The sequence below is a fragment of the Agelaius phoeniceus genome, chromosome 3 (assembly GCF_051311805.1).
Source record: "Agelaius phoeniceus isolate bAgePho1 chromosome 3, bAgePho1.hap1, whole genome shotgun sequence".
Classification (NCBI taxonomy): domain Eukaryota; kingdom Metazoa; phylum Chordata; class Aves; order Passeriformes; family Icteridae; genus Agelaius; species Agelaius phoeniceus.
This window is the reverse complement of record NC_135267.1, coordinates 57089435-57097883: the sequence shown is the minus strand read 5'-3', so window position 1 is coordinate 57097883 and position 8449 is coordinate 57089435. Positions and strand designations below refer to the sequence as shown.

The 8449-nt window shown below is 44.2% G+C and overlaps 1 protein-coding gene across 1 annotated transcript in view; it reads left to right on the top strand.

Moving 5' to 3' along the window:
• The first annotated feature begins 2911 nt into the window (after positions 1-2911).
• Positions 2912-8449, top strand: part of STX7 (syntaxin 7) — a 31640-nt gene continuing 26102 nt past the window's right edge. The window contains exon 1 of the mRNA XM_054628778.2: positions 2912-3035. The gene's annotated coding sequence lies outside the window, so the exon portion shown is untranslated. The remainder of the gene's footprint in view (positions 3036-8449) is intronic.

Genomic DNA, 8449 nt, shown 5'->3' with positions numbered 1-8449 from the left:
AGATGACAACGATAATAAAAGGAATTCTTGCTGATGGTGGAATGCATCAGTAATAACTGTCTGGGAAGCTCTGCCAGACTTTTTGCCAAATACTGAAAACATTACTCTTCCTATGTAAAGCTAGAGGTGTGCAAGTGAGATGTGATAGAAGAGAATGAAGTTGGCCTGTGCAGTAAATTATGCACTGCTCAGGCACTGCTCATGCCTTGGAAAGAGGACACTCATCAGGAACATAAGGCCAGGGCTGGGCTGCTCCCCTTCATTTCATCATGCATTGTGTTGGCCCTGGGAGCTGCATGGAAATGAGTGCCTCATCTCTGTGTCACTAGTGGCCCTGGAGCTTGTGCCACCCACACTGCCGGGCCTGTGTGCCGGCTCATTAGGGACCAGGACAGGAGCAGGAGGTGGGAGGCAGAAATACAGTCAGGAAGGTGAGTTCTAATTTGGATACTGGGCTAGGAAGAAGCTGTGTTTTTCCCAAATCACACCATGGTGCTGTGGCTTAACTTTCATCTCTTTCAGACATTATACTGGGCATGGATCCCCAAAGAGGACATCCTTTCATTTTCGTTTTACACACATGACAAGAATATAAATAGCAAACACTCTGACCTTCAGTCAGTAAATATCCAGAGCATCTTCCATGGTATGCAGTGACTGTGCATAGCAGGGGCTCAGCATTTCCCCATTTAATTCAGTCATTTGAAATCTGATTTTGTTCCACAAGAAACAGGAAAGGTAGGTGAATGATGATTCTTAATTCAATCCCAAGGTAATGCTGGTGTGAGAGCCCTAGAGACAAGCCAATGAAATGCATTTAGAGGCACAAATGCATCAGCATCTCTGATAACACTTAGGCATGGCTTCTTTACAGCCCCTGTCTGTGCACCATTGCTAGAATAGGAAACTGAGGGAATCTTCTTGTTTTATTTAAAAGGGTGAAACAGGACATGTTCTCCCAGTCAATGGCTTTTCTATAGGAGTTAACAAAAATATTCAGAGGGCATACCATGCTCTTAGCAGTTCTGATCAATAAACATGATCAATAGTCTAGTAACTGTACATTCATAATTATTTTATGGTTCTATTGCAAAGGCTATTTAGGTATTTTTATATACAGACATTTCATTGAAAAGCTTATTTTATAATCCGTTTTTTCCCCTCTCAGGCTTTTATATTATTCTTCAACTGGTTATTTAAATAATAATGACTTTGAGATATTTAACAGTAAAATGTGGATGCTCATGATGTGAGCTAACAGCAGGTGAGGAGCAGGATTTTCTTCATAAAGCACACAGCTTCACTAGGAAAGCATTTGGATACTTGTTTCTGTAGGATGAGAATGAACATTGATCAGCAATGACTAGGTCTTACCTCTAAGCCTAAAAAAAAGTACCTGAATGGTGACCTGCAGGCAAAGTATTCTCACTGATGTGCGTCACATTTTAAGGGGAAATGCATTTTTGAAATCATAAAGTAAAAGATGTACTGTTTTCTGGAGGAAAACTGCCAGTGATCTCTGCTGAAGTTTTATAAAGCAGGAGTGACCGGGTCAATCAATGGAGTTTATATGACAGAAATAATAATCGAGGCAGGCCCTTAATTTGGAAGGAATGTGCATTATACCCTCATTAGTGCACCATCTAGTGGGATTTTGGGGGAAACACCCGCACATGTAGCAAAGCTAAAATCATCATTAATAAAATAGCCAGGTAAAAATAGATTGGCTATGTATAGCCAATATTCCTGCAGCAAAAAGGCATATCAGAATGGCTTTTTTCCTTAGCGACTTCAATTCATGAAAGGGATAAAATGACACTTCCAACCATCAATTAACGTCAGAACTCTGCATAGGTATGCAAGTCTTGGAGACTATATTGTCTCTCCTTTCAGCATGCTTTGAGACCCAGCAAGCACCAGCCATGTAAGGTAAAGGGTAGTCTTGCCTATTTCAGGCCTTTAACTTAACACTCCATTGTGTTTGCAGTTTATTAGACTTCTCTGTTATTATTGGGTTAGCATGCCTAGTATGTTTTTCACTGCTTCAGCTATTTCTAAATCTTAGCAAAGACCAAGATCTATGATAAAGCACAATTAAGCTTGCAGTTCCCAGTTCCTGAAGCTGTTCCTCGGGCGAGGCTGGGCCGTGTGGAGGAGGCAGCATTCCCAGCAATCAGGTCTGCGGGCTGTTTGCTCTGTGCTATTTAATGCGCACGGGGGTTTCTTGCAGACGAAGCAGCTCAGCCTCGGCTCTCTGGGGAGCGTCTGGCCCTGTCATTGTCCCTTTGAAGAAGTAGGGAGGATGCAGAAATGCCTCAAATGCTGTGCAGGCAGCCTGGAGGCTCGCCTGTCACTTCCCAGGTAGCTGGGCCGGGAGGAGCCCTGGTGCTTGGCTATCGCATCCTCCTTGTCCTCCCGAGCCCGGTACCGGCAGCCGTGTGAATGCATCCTTCATTTTTCCTGCTCCTGGCATCGCTTGCCTCCCATCCCAGCTGTATATTGTGTATCTCTGCATTCAAAGGCACATTTAAAGAGATCTACCACGCAACTCTCTTTGAATTGTCCATTCCCCTTTAGAGAAGAAATAACCCAAGCGGAAGGCAGGGCGGGCAAAGCAGGCTATTAACAAAGTAACGTCGTATTTTTCACTATAATATTGTATCCTTGCCCAAGTTTTCGCCTTGCTTCCTGATGCAACAGCAACCATGCAACACCCTGAAAGACACTCTCTCCACCCTTCACCCTCACTTTTTCCAATCGCATAGGGCTGCAGCTGCCGGGGTTGTCCCGTTCCCCTCGGCAGCCCCCGGGGCCCGTCAGCAGCAGGGTGGCCCCGCAGGCCCGGGCGGAACCGCCCCTCAGGGACGGCCCGGCCCCGCTCTCGCAGCCGCCCGGGCGGGGCCGCGCCTCCCCCCGCCTCCCCCCGCCTCCCTCGTCACGGCGGGGCGGGCCGGGCCGGGGCCTGCCCGCCCCTCCACGCCCTGCACCGCCACCGCCCCCAGCCGCCGCCCTGGGAGCGGGTTCGCCGGGGCCGGGTAAGAGCCGCAGGAGCTTCGTTGGGGTGCTGGGGGTGCTGCCCGCTGCAGGCAGGGGGGATCCGGGCGGCGTCCGGCCGGCCGGGAAGGGGCTGTCAGGCGTGGGGAGCCTGTCGGAGGGCAGTGGGAAGGGCCTCGCTGGAGCCGGGGCCGCGCCCCCGTGCCTGGCCGTGGGGCGAGCGGGGCGGCTCTGGGCGAGGCGGGGGTGGCGGGGCCGGGGCCGGGCTGTGCGGGGAGCGCGGTGTTGGAGCGCGGTCGGTCGTATCAGCGGCAGCTCCTTTCCCCGCACCCTTCCCTGTGACACCCACGGTACCAGGGCTTTGGGCTTGGCGATGCTCTTGGGGGAGGGTCGGGGCCTACAGCGGGTGTTTTATAGCAGCTGGTGTGGAACTGTGGGGTGGGACGGGCACCCCCGCCTTGTGGAAATGCTCCCCGTGCTGTTCCAGGTCCGAGGTGAGCGTGTCAGCGGGAGGAGGGGACATTATAAAAGTGGCCGGTGTAAAGAGTGAGCCCGGGCCTGGCGCCCGGCGTTATCGCTGTTTTCCTGGTGAATCACTCGGCGCTGCATCAGAAACTCAGGCTTCTTCAAACTCAGCAAGTCAGTGGAAGGTTTCACTCCGCTTTGCATGCACCGCAGGGCACTACACCTTAATTGAAAACGCCCGGTGTTAAAATCTCAGGATACTTGGTCAGAAGCAATGTGCTCCTATGCTGTGGTCCCCTCCACGAGCCATTCAAAGGCAGAGGGCTGTGCCAGCAGGGCGAGTGGAGCCCTCCTGACGGGTCATTATACAGGCTTGTGCTCTGCCAGCAGTGCAGCCCTTCTGCTTGGAGCCTGGGGATTGTGCAATTGCTCTTAATGGAAAAGAAGGAAAAGGGGACCAAAAAAAAGAGTTAAAATATGTCAAAATTAGAAGAAAGTGGTGCTCAGTGTTGGCATTGTTATAACCTGTGTCTGTGTGTGCTTCATGATGATGCCTTTTGTAGTCTTTGGAAGAATATGAGGTAGCAGTCTTCTTGGTGGCTTACACTGAAGTGAAACTCTTGAGAGAGGAGAAGAAAAGAGACCATGAGCTATATGTAGTCATTAGCACCCTGGTAGGCCTCAGAGAGACTTGGCATGCATTGCAATCAGATTTTGTGCAAAGGTAAACTTATCCCTTGGTGTGCTTGATCTGTTCACTTGGTAGCCAACAAGCTACCATGATGGAGAATTGGGTGAGAACAAACAGCACACCACATATATCAGGCTTCTCATCCATCTTCTTTTTCCCATGAGATAACCAGCTGCAAAAGAAACTGGGCACTTTGAAATGGTCATCAGGTCCATTTTCAGACTTCTCATTCCCTCTCTTTCCCCATAGTTTCGGTCCCCAGTGTTCCTTTTCCTTGCTTCGTCATAAGGCTTTTAAATGCCTTGTGTGCTCCTAGGAAACATAATTCTCTTGCTTAAGGCATTTTTCCAAGCACTAATATGTTCTCTTAGGCTTGTGAAAGCTATGCACTTCCTTCACCTAGTTCATCATAAATATCAGTGTGGATGAATCAGACAATTGTAAGGGTGGTAATTTTTATCCGTATATGCTTAGCGTTGGTGATGTGTTAGGCCTAGTAGAATTTCAGGCTTTTGTAATTTAGCTTTTCATGCTGAGCAGTTTAAATGTCGCTGCTTTAAATTGCGTCTTTGTTCAACAGAATCATTTTTAGAAAAAAATGACTAAAAACACTGACCAGTGGCACAATCTAATAATTATTTCAAAAAACCCCAAACATAGAGCTGTTAGATGATGCGAGCTTGGTTTTGGTAGGTTTCAGCATCAGTGACATGGCAAGGCTAAGGGAATTGTGCCGAGTAGCTAGGCAGTTACCTTTTGACATCTCTTCTGTTAGTGTTGATGCAGTTTTAAATAAACTTTGCTTTTTCCTATCATATATGGATTTAAGTTTGACTTCTACCTGAAAGTAGAGGATAAAAAAATAATCTGGAAATTTTTCTTTTAAGAAGGCAAGAAGAATTTAATTTTACTGCTACTTTGTTTGCTAATTTATTATGCTCCACGGTAGGTTTTGTATTATGGGGGCCTACAGCCTGCCTGTGGACCAGGATTTCAGCACAAGGAGCTGTAAAAGCAGAAAGTGGGAAATGTAATATCAGTCTCTAAATATTTTAGCTGAAGTATAAAGGAAAAAGAGACATAAGTCCAGGAAAAAATTAAACCTGCCTCATCCCTTAGCAAAATAATGACAGATTTAATGCTCACCTGTATCTTATTAATTCAGTTGCTAAGAGTCTGTTATGAGGATCCCTCAGGTGCTGTAGCAGGAGGTCCTTATCTTTTCTGTAGCAAACATTGTGACTTGCTGAAATTTTTGCCCAAGTTTTTCAGCAGTTCATCACTTTTGGCTGTGTTTTCACCCTGCTTGAAGAATTTTGACCTTTTTTTTTTGGGAGGGGTAGTTTGTAAAGGAAGCCACATATTGTTTAGGAGAAGCTTTGTTACTGTGACCTTTATTTAGGAAAAGAATATCCTGTAAGGAAAGCCCCATGACTTATTTCTGGATACTTAAAGGCATAAAATCAGATCAGATTTAAATTTTCAAGTGTTCTATGGAATGCAGTGTGTACTTTCTGCTTTCTGAAAGTTAAGCGTCCATGTAAACATTCTAGGTCCTAATGCTATAATATTGCTCAAACAGTGAAACTATTGCTTAAGGGTTCTTATCCTAATGTATCTGGACTAGACTTCTGGGAGAAGGAGAATTCTTCGAATATCTAAATGAGAGAATACAAAATAGATTAGGTGCTTATTAACTGTAGCTTACTGGAGTCTGCAAAATGTTCATGCAACTGCTGTGAAATCTGACATGTGCAGTGCTTGTCACATCACTTCCTTCTGTCCTGATGGAGCTTCAGGAATGACACTGGGGAGCTGCTTAGATGTGGAGACTTTCTTGTCTCTGCATTCATAGTCGATGAAAAAGTGTATTTTTTTCTTATGCCTGATAAACACCTTTCTAGAAGATATGTTGGTACTAAGGTTCATTTTTTGTTTTGGTATGAAGTGACCAAATGATGTAGGAACTAGTTAATGCAGAAATTATGGAAAATATATTCAGTCCTTTGAGTTCTTTAAACCTCAATGTACAGTGAGATCCTGCTTCAGTTAGTGTTAATAAAATGTTCTGATTTTTCATTTAATTTGTGCTTGTCGACTCAGTTCCTTGGAATTTCTACAGTAGCTTGAAAAGCTGAATTGGCACTCAGTATACTCCCATTCAGAGGCAGTGATGTTGAGCAGAAGATAAAATGTACAATCAGAAACTCACACCTGACTGAAACTTTTAGAGGAACTGAAGACTACCACAAGTGCAGCTTGGTTCCAGTCTGAAGGCAAAGTGTACTTCCTGCAACTGCAGCAGGCCTTTAACTTCCCTGTTTTGTAAGTTGTGCAGCCAGTCATACCAAATACATCACAACAGAGTACTTAAATGCTGTGAAAGGGAAAAGGGGTAATTTCTGTGGAAATGCAGTGTCGTGATGAATGCTCCAATCACCCTGGATGGAAAGAAGTGCTTGGTGCATGCTTGTTTTTTTTCCTGGTGGTTGAAACCCTGACCTTGTCTAGGTCATTAGCAGTTGACTTTCCAAGGGCTCAGCTTATCTGTGTTTTCAGAGGAGCTTGAGTAACTCAGCACTCACAAGTGAAGGGGTTGTGAGTGGAAGAAGGGTGTTCATCAGGTTCAGATACCCATGTTACTGTGAGAACTAGAGGGAGAAAATGTGGTGAAGATTGGGAGGTGATGACAGCTAATGGTTGTCCTCTTACCTCTCTTTCTGTCTGTTCCCCAGACAGTCACTTACTGTCATCTATCTGTATTATTGAAATACTCAGGAATAGCTCTGTTAGCAGAAGAATGTGTATGGAGTAAACCAGCTGTGAATTTACATGGCTATCCTACAAATTTGCTATAAGTACTCAATTGTTAAGTATGTGAGTTGATAAAAAGAATTGTGTCAACAATTAGAGAGATCTACATGTGCAGATGAAAAGTTGAACTATATCTTGTGGAGTTTGTACTCTGTCATCTGAACATCTTGCTATCTATTGTGTTTGGCTGTTGTAGAAATTTTAAAAATTCTTGTCTTATGTATTGAACAATCTGTATGCTTGTCAGTGTAGTGGAGTGTAACTTCTTTAAAGATATTTACAGTTAGCTGTAGAAATTTGCAAGACAAAAAAAAAAGCAGTAGCTGCTTTTGTCAAGACTTGGATGAAATATTCAGTGCATATCTCTTGATTGTAAAGGTATTCCTGAGAACAGTGCTACAGGCAGCTGTTAGGTGAATACCAATATGAAAGAAAAAAAACCAATCATGAAATGTTGTTTCAGTTAATTCTACACAAGGTAGCTTGGTCTTTTGCCATCTCTTCTCCTTAGCAGTGGCGTTTTAACATTACCATTAAACATAAAAGTTAAACAACTTCTAACATTAACTGTAATATTTAACTAAAAAGTTTTTTTAAGGTATCTAGAAATAGTAATAACTTTTACAAAAACCTGTCAGCAGTTCTGAGAAATCTTTTTCAAATTTAGTTTTTAGGTGGTTTCTTTGGATTTTAAGCCTATTATTGTATTTTTCACTGAATTAGTAGATTTCCTTACTTAGTCAATGCACTAAGGTATAGAGCCATTTATTTGCTGTAAAGGTTGCATGGGTTTGGTCTTGCAATACAAATTCAGTGCGATGTTGCCTGGAATTTCCAAAGAAAATCAAAAGTTGTAGTTCCAGCCTTGGCCCAGATAAGTGGGATTTAGGCTGGCTGGCTGACTGACTCCAGACTTTAGTCAAAAAAACTTGAATCTGCATGTGGTACAGACAAAGGAAACGACACTGCAGACAGTTATCATGACTCTGGCAATGGTGCAGCAAGAAGAAGAGTGCAAATACACTCCCTGTGGCCTCGTCTGCTGTCAGGTTATTCATTACTAGGGCCTGATGACTCCAAGCAGGGCTTGGGATCATAGTGAAGCAGCCATTTTTAAATTAAGCAGAGTTTGTCTTCATGGTAGCAGCAGCTTTTTCATGGGGCACAGGTGATGTCACCTGCAGGGAGGCAGGGATGGGCCTAACCTCTGTATTTACATCCCTGGTGAAGTTTTGGTGAGTTGTACAATGTCAAGACCAGTACATGTCTTGGCTCTGCTAGAGATCATTTTATATGACAGAGATATGAAACCAGTTGTGTTTTAAAACAGCCAGGGTATTGCTGCCTGTATTAATACAGGCATTTCCAAGGTGGAAGGAAATATTTGGCAACAATGACTGTTAATTGTTTGTATTTAAAAAAAGGTTTTAAGGACTCGGGTTTGCAAATTGTAGTACAGCTGCTGTCATACTTGACAAATCAGTT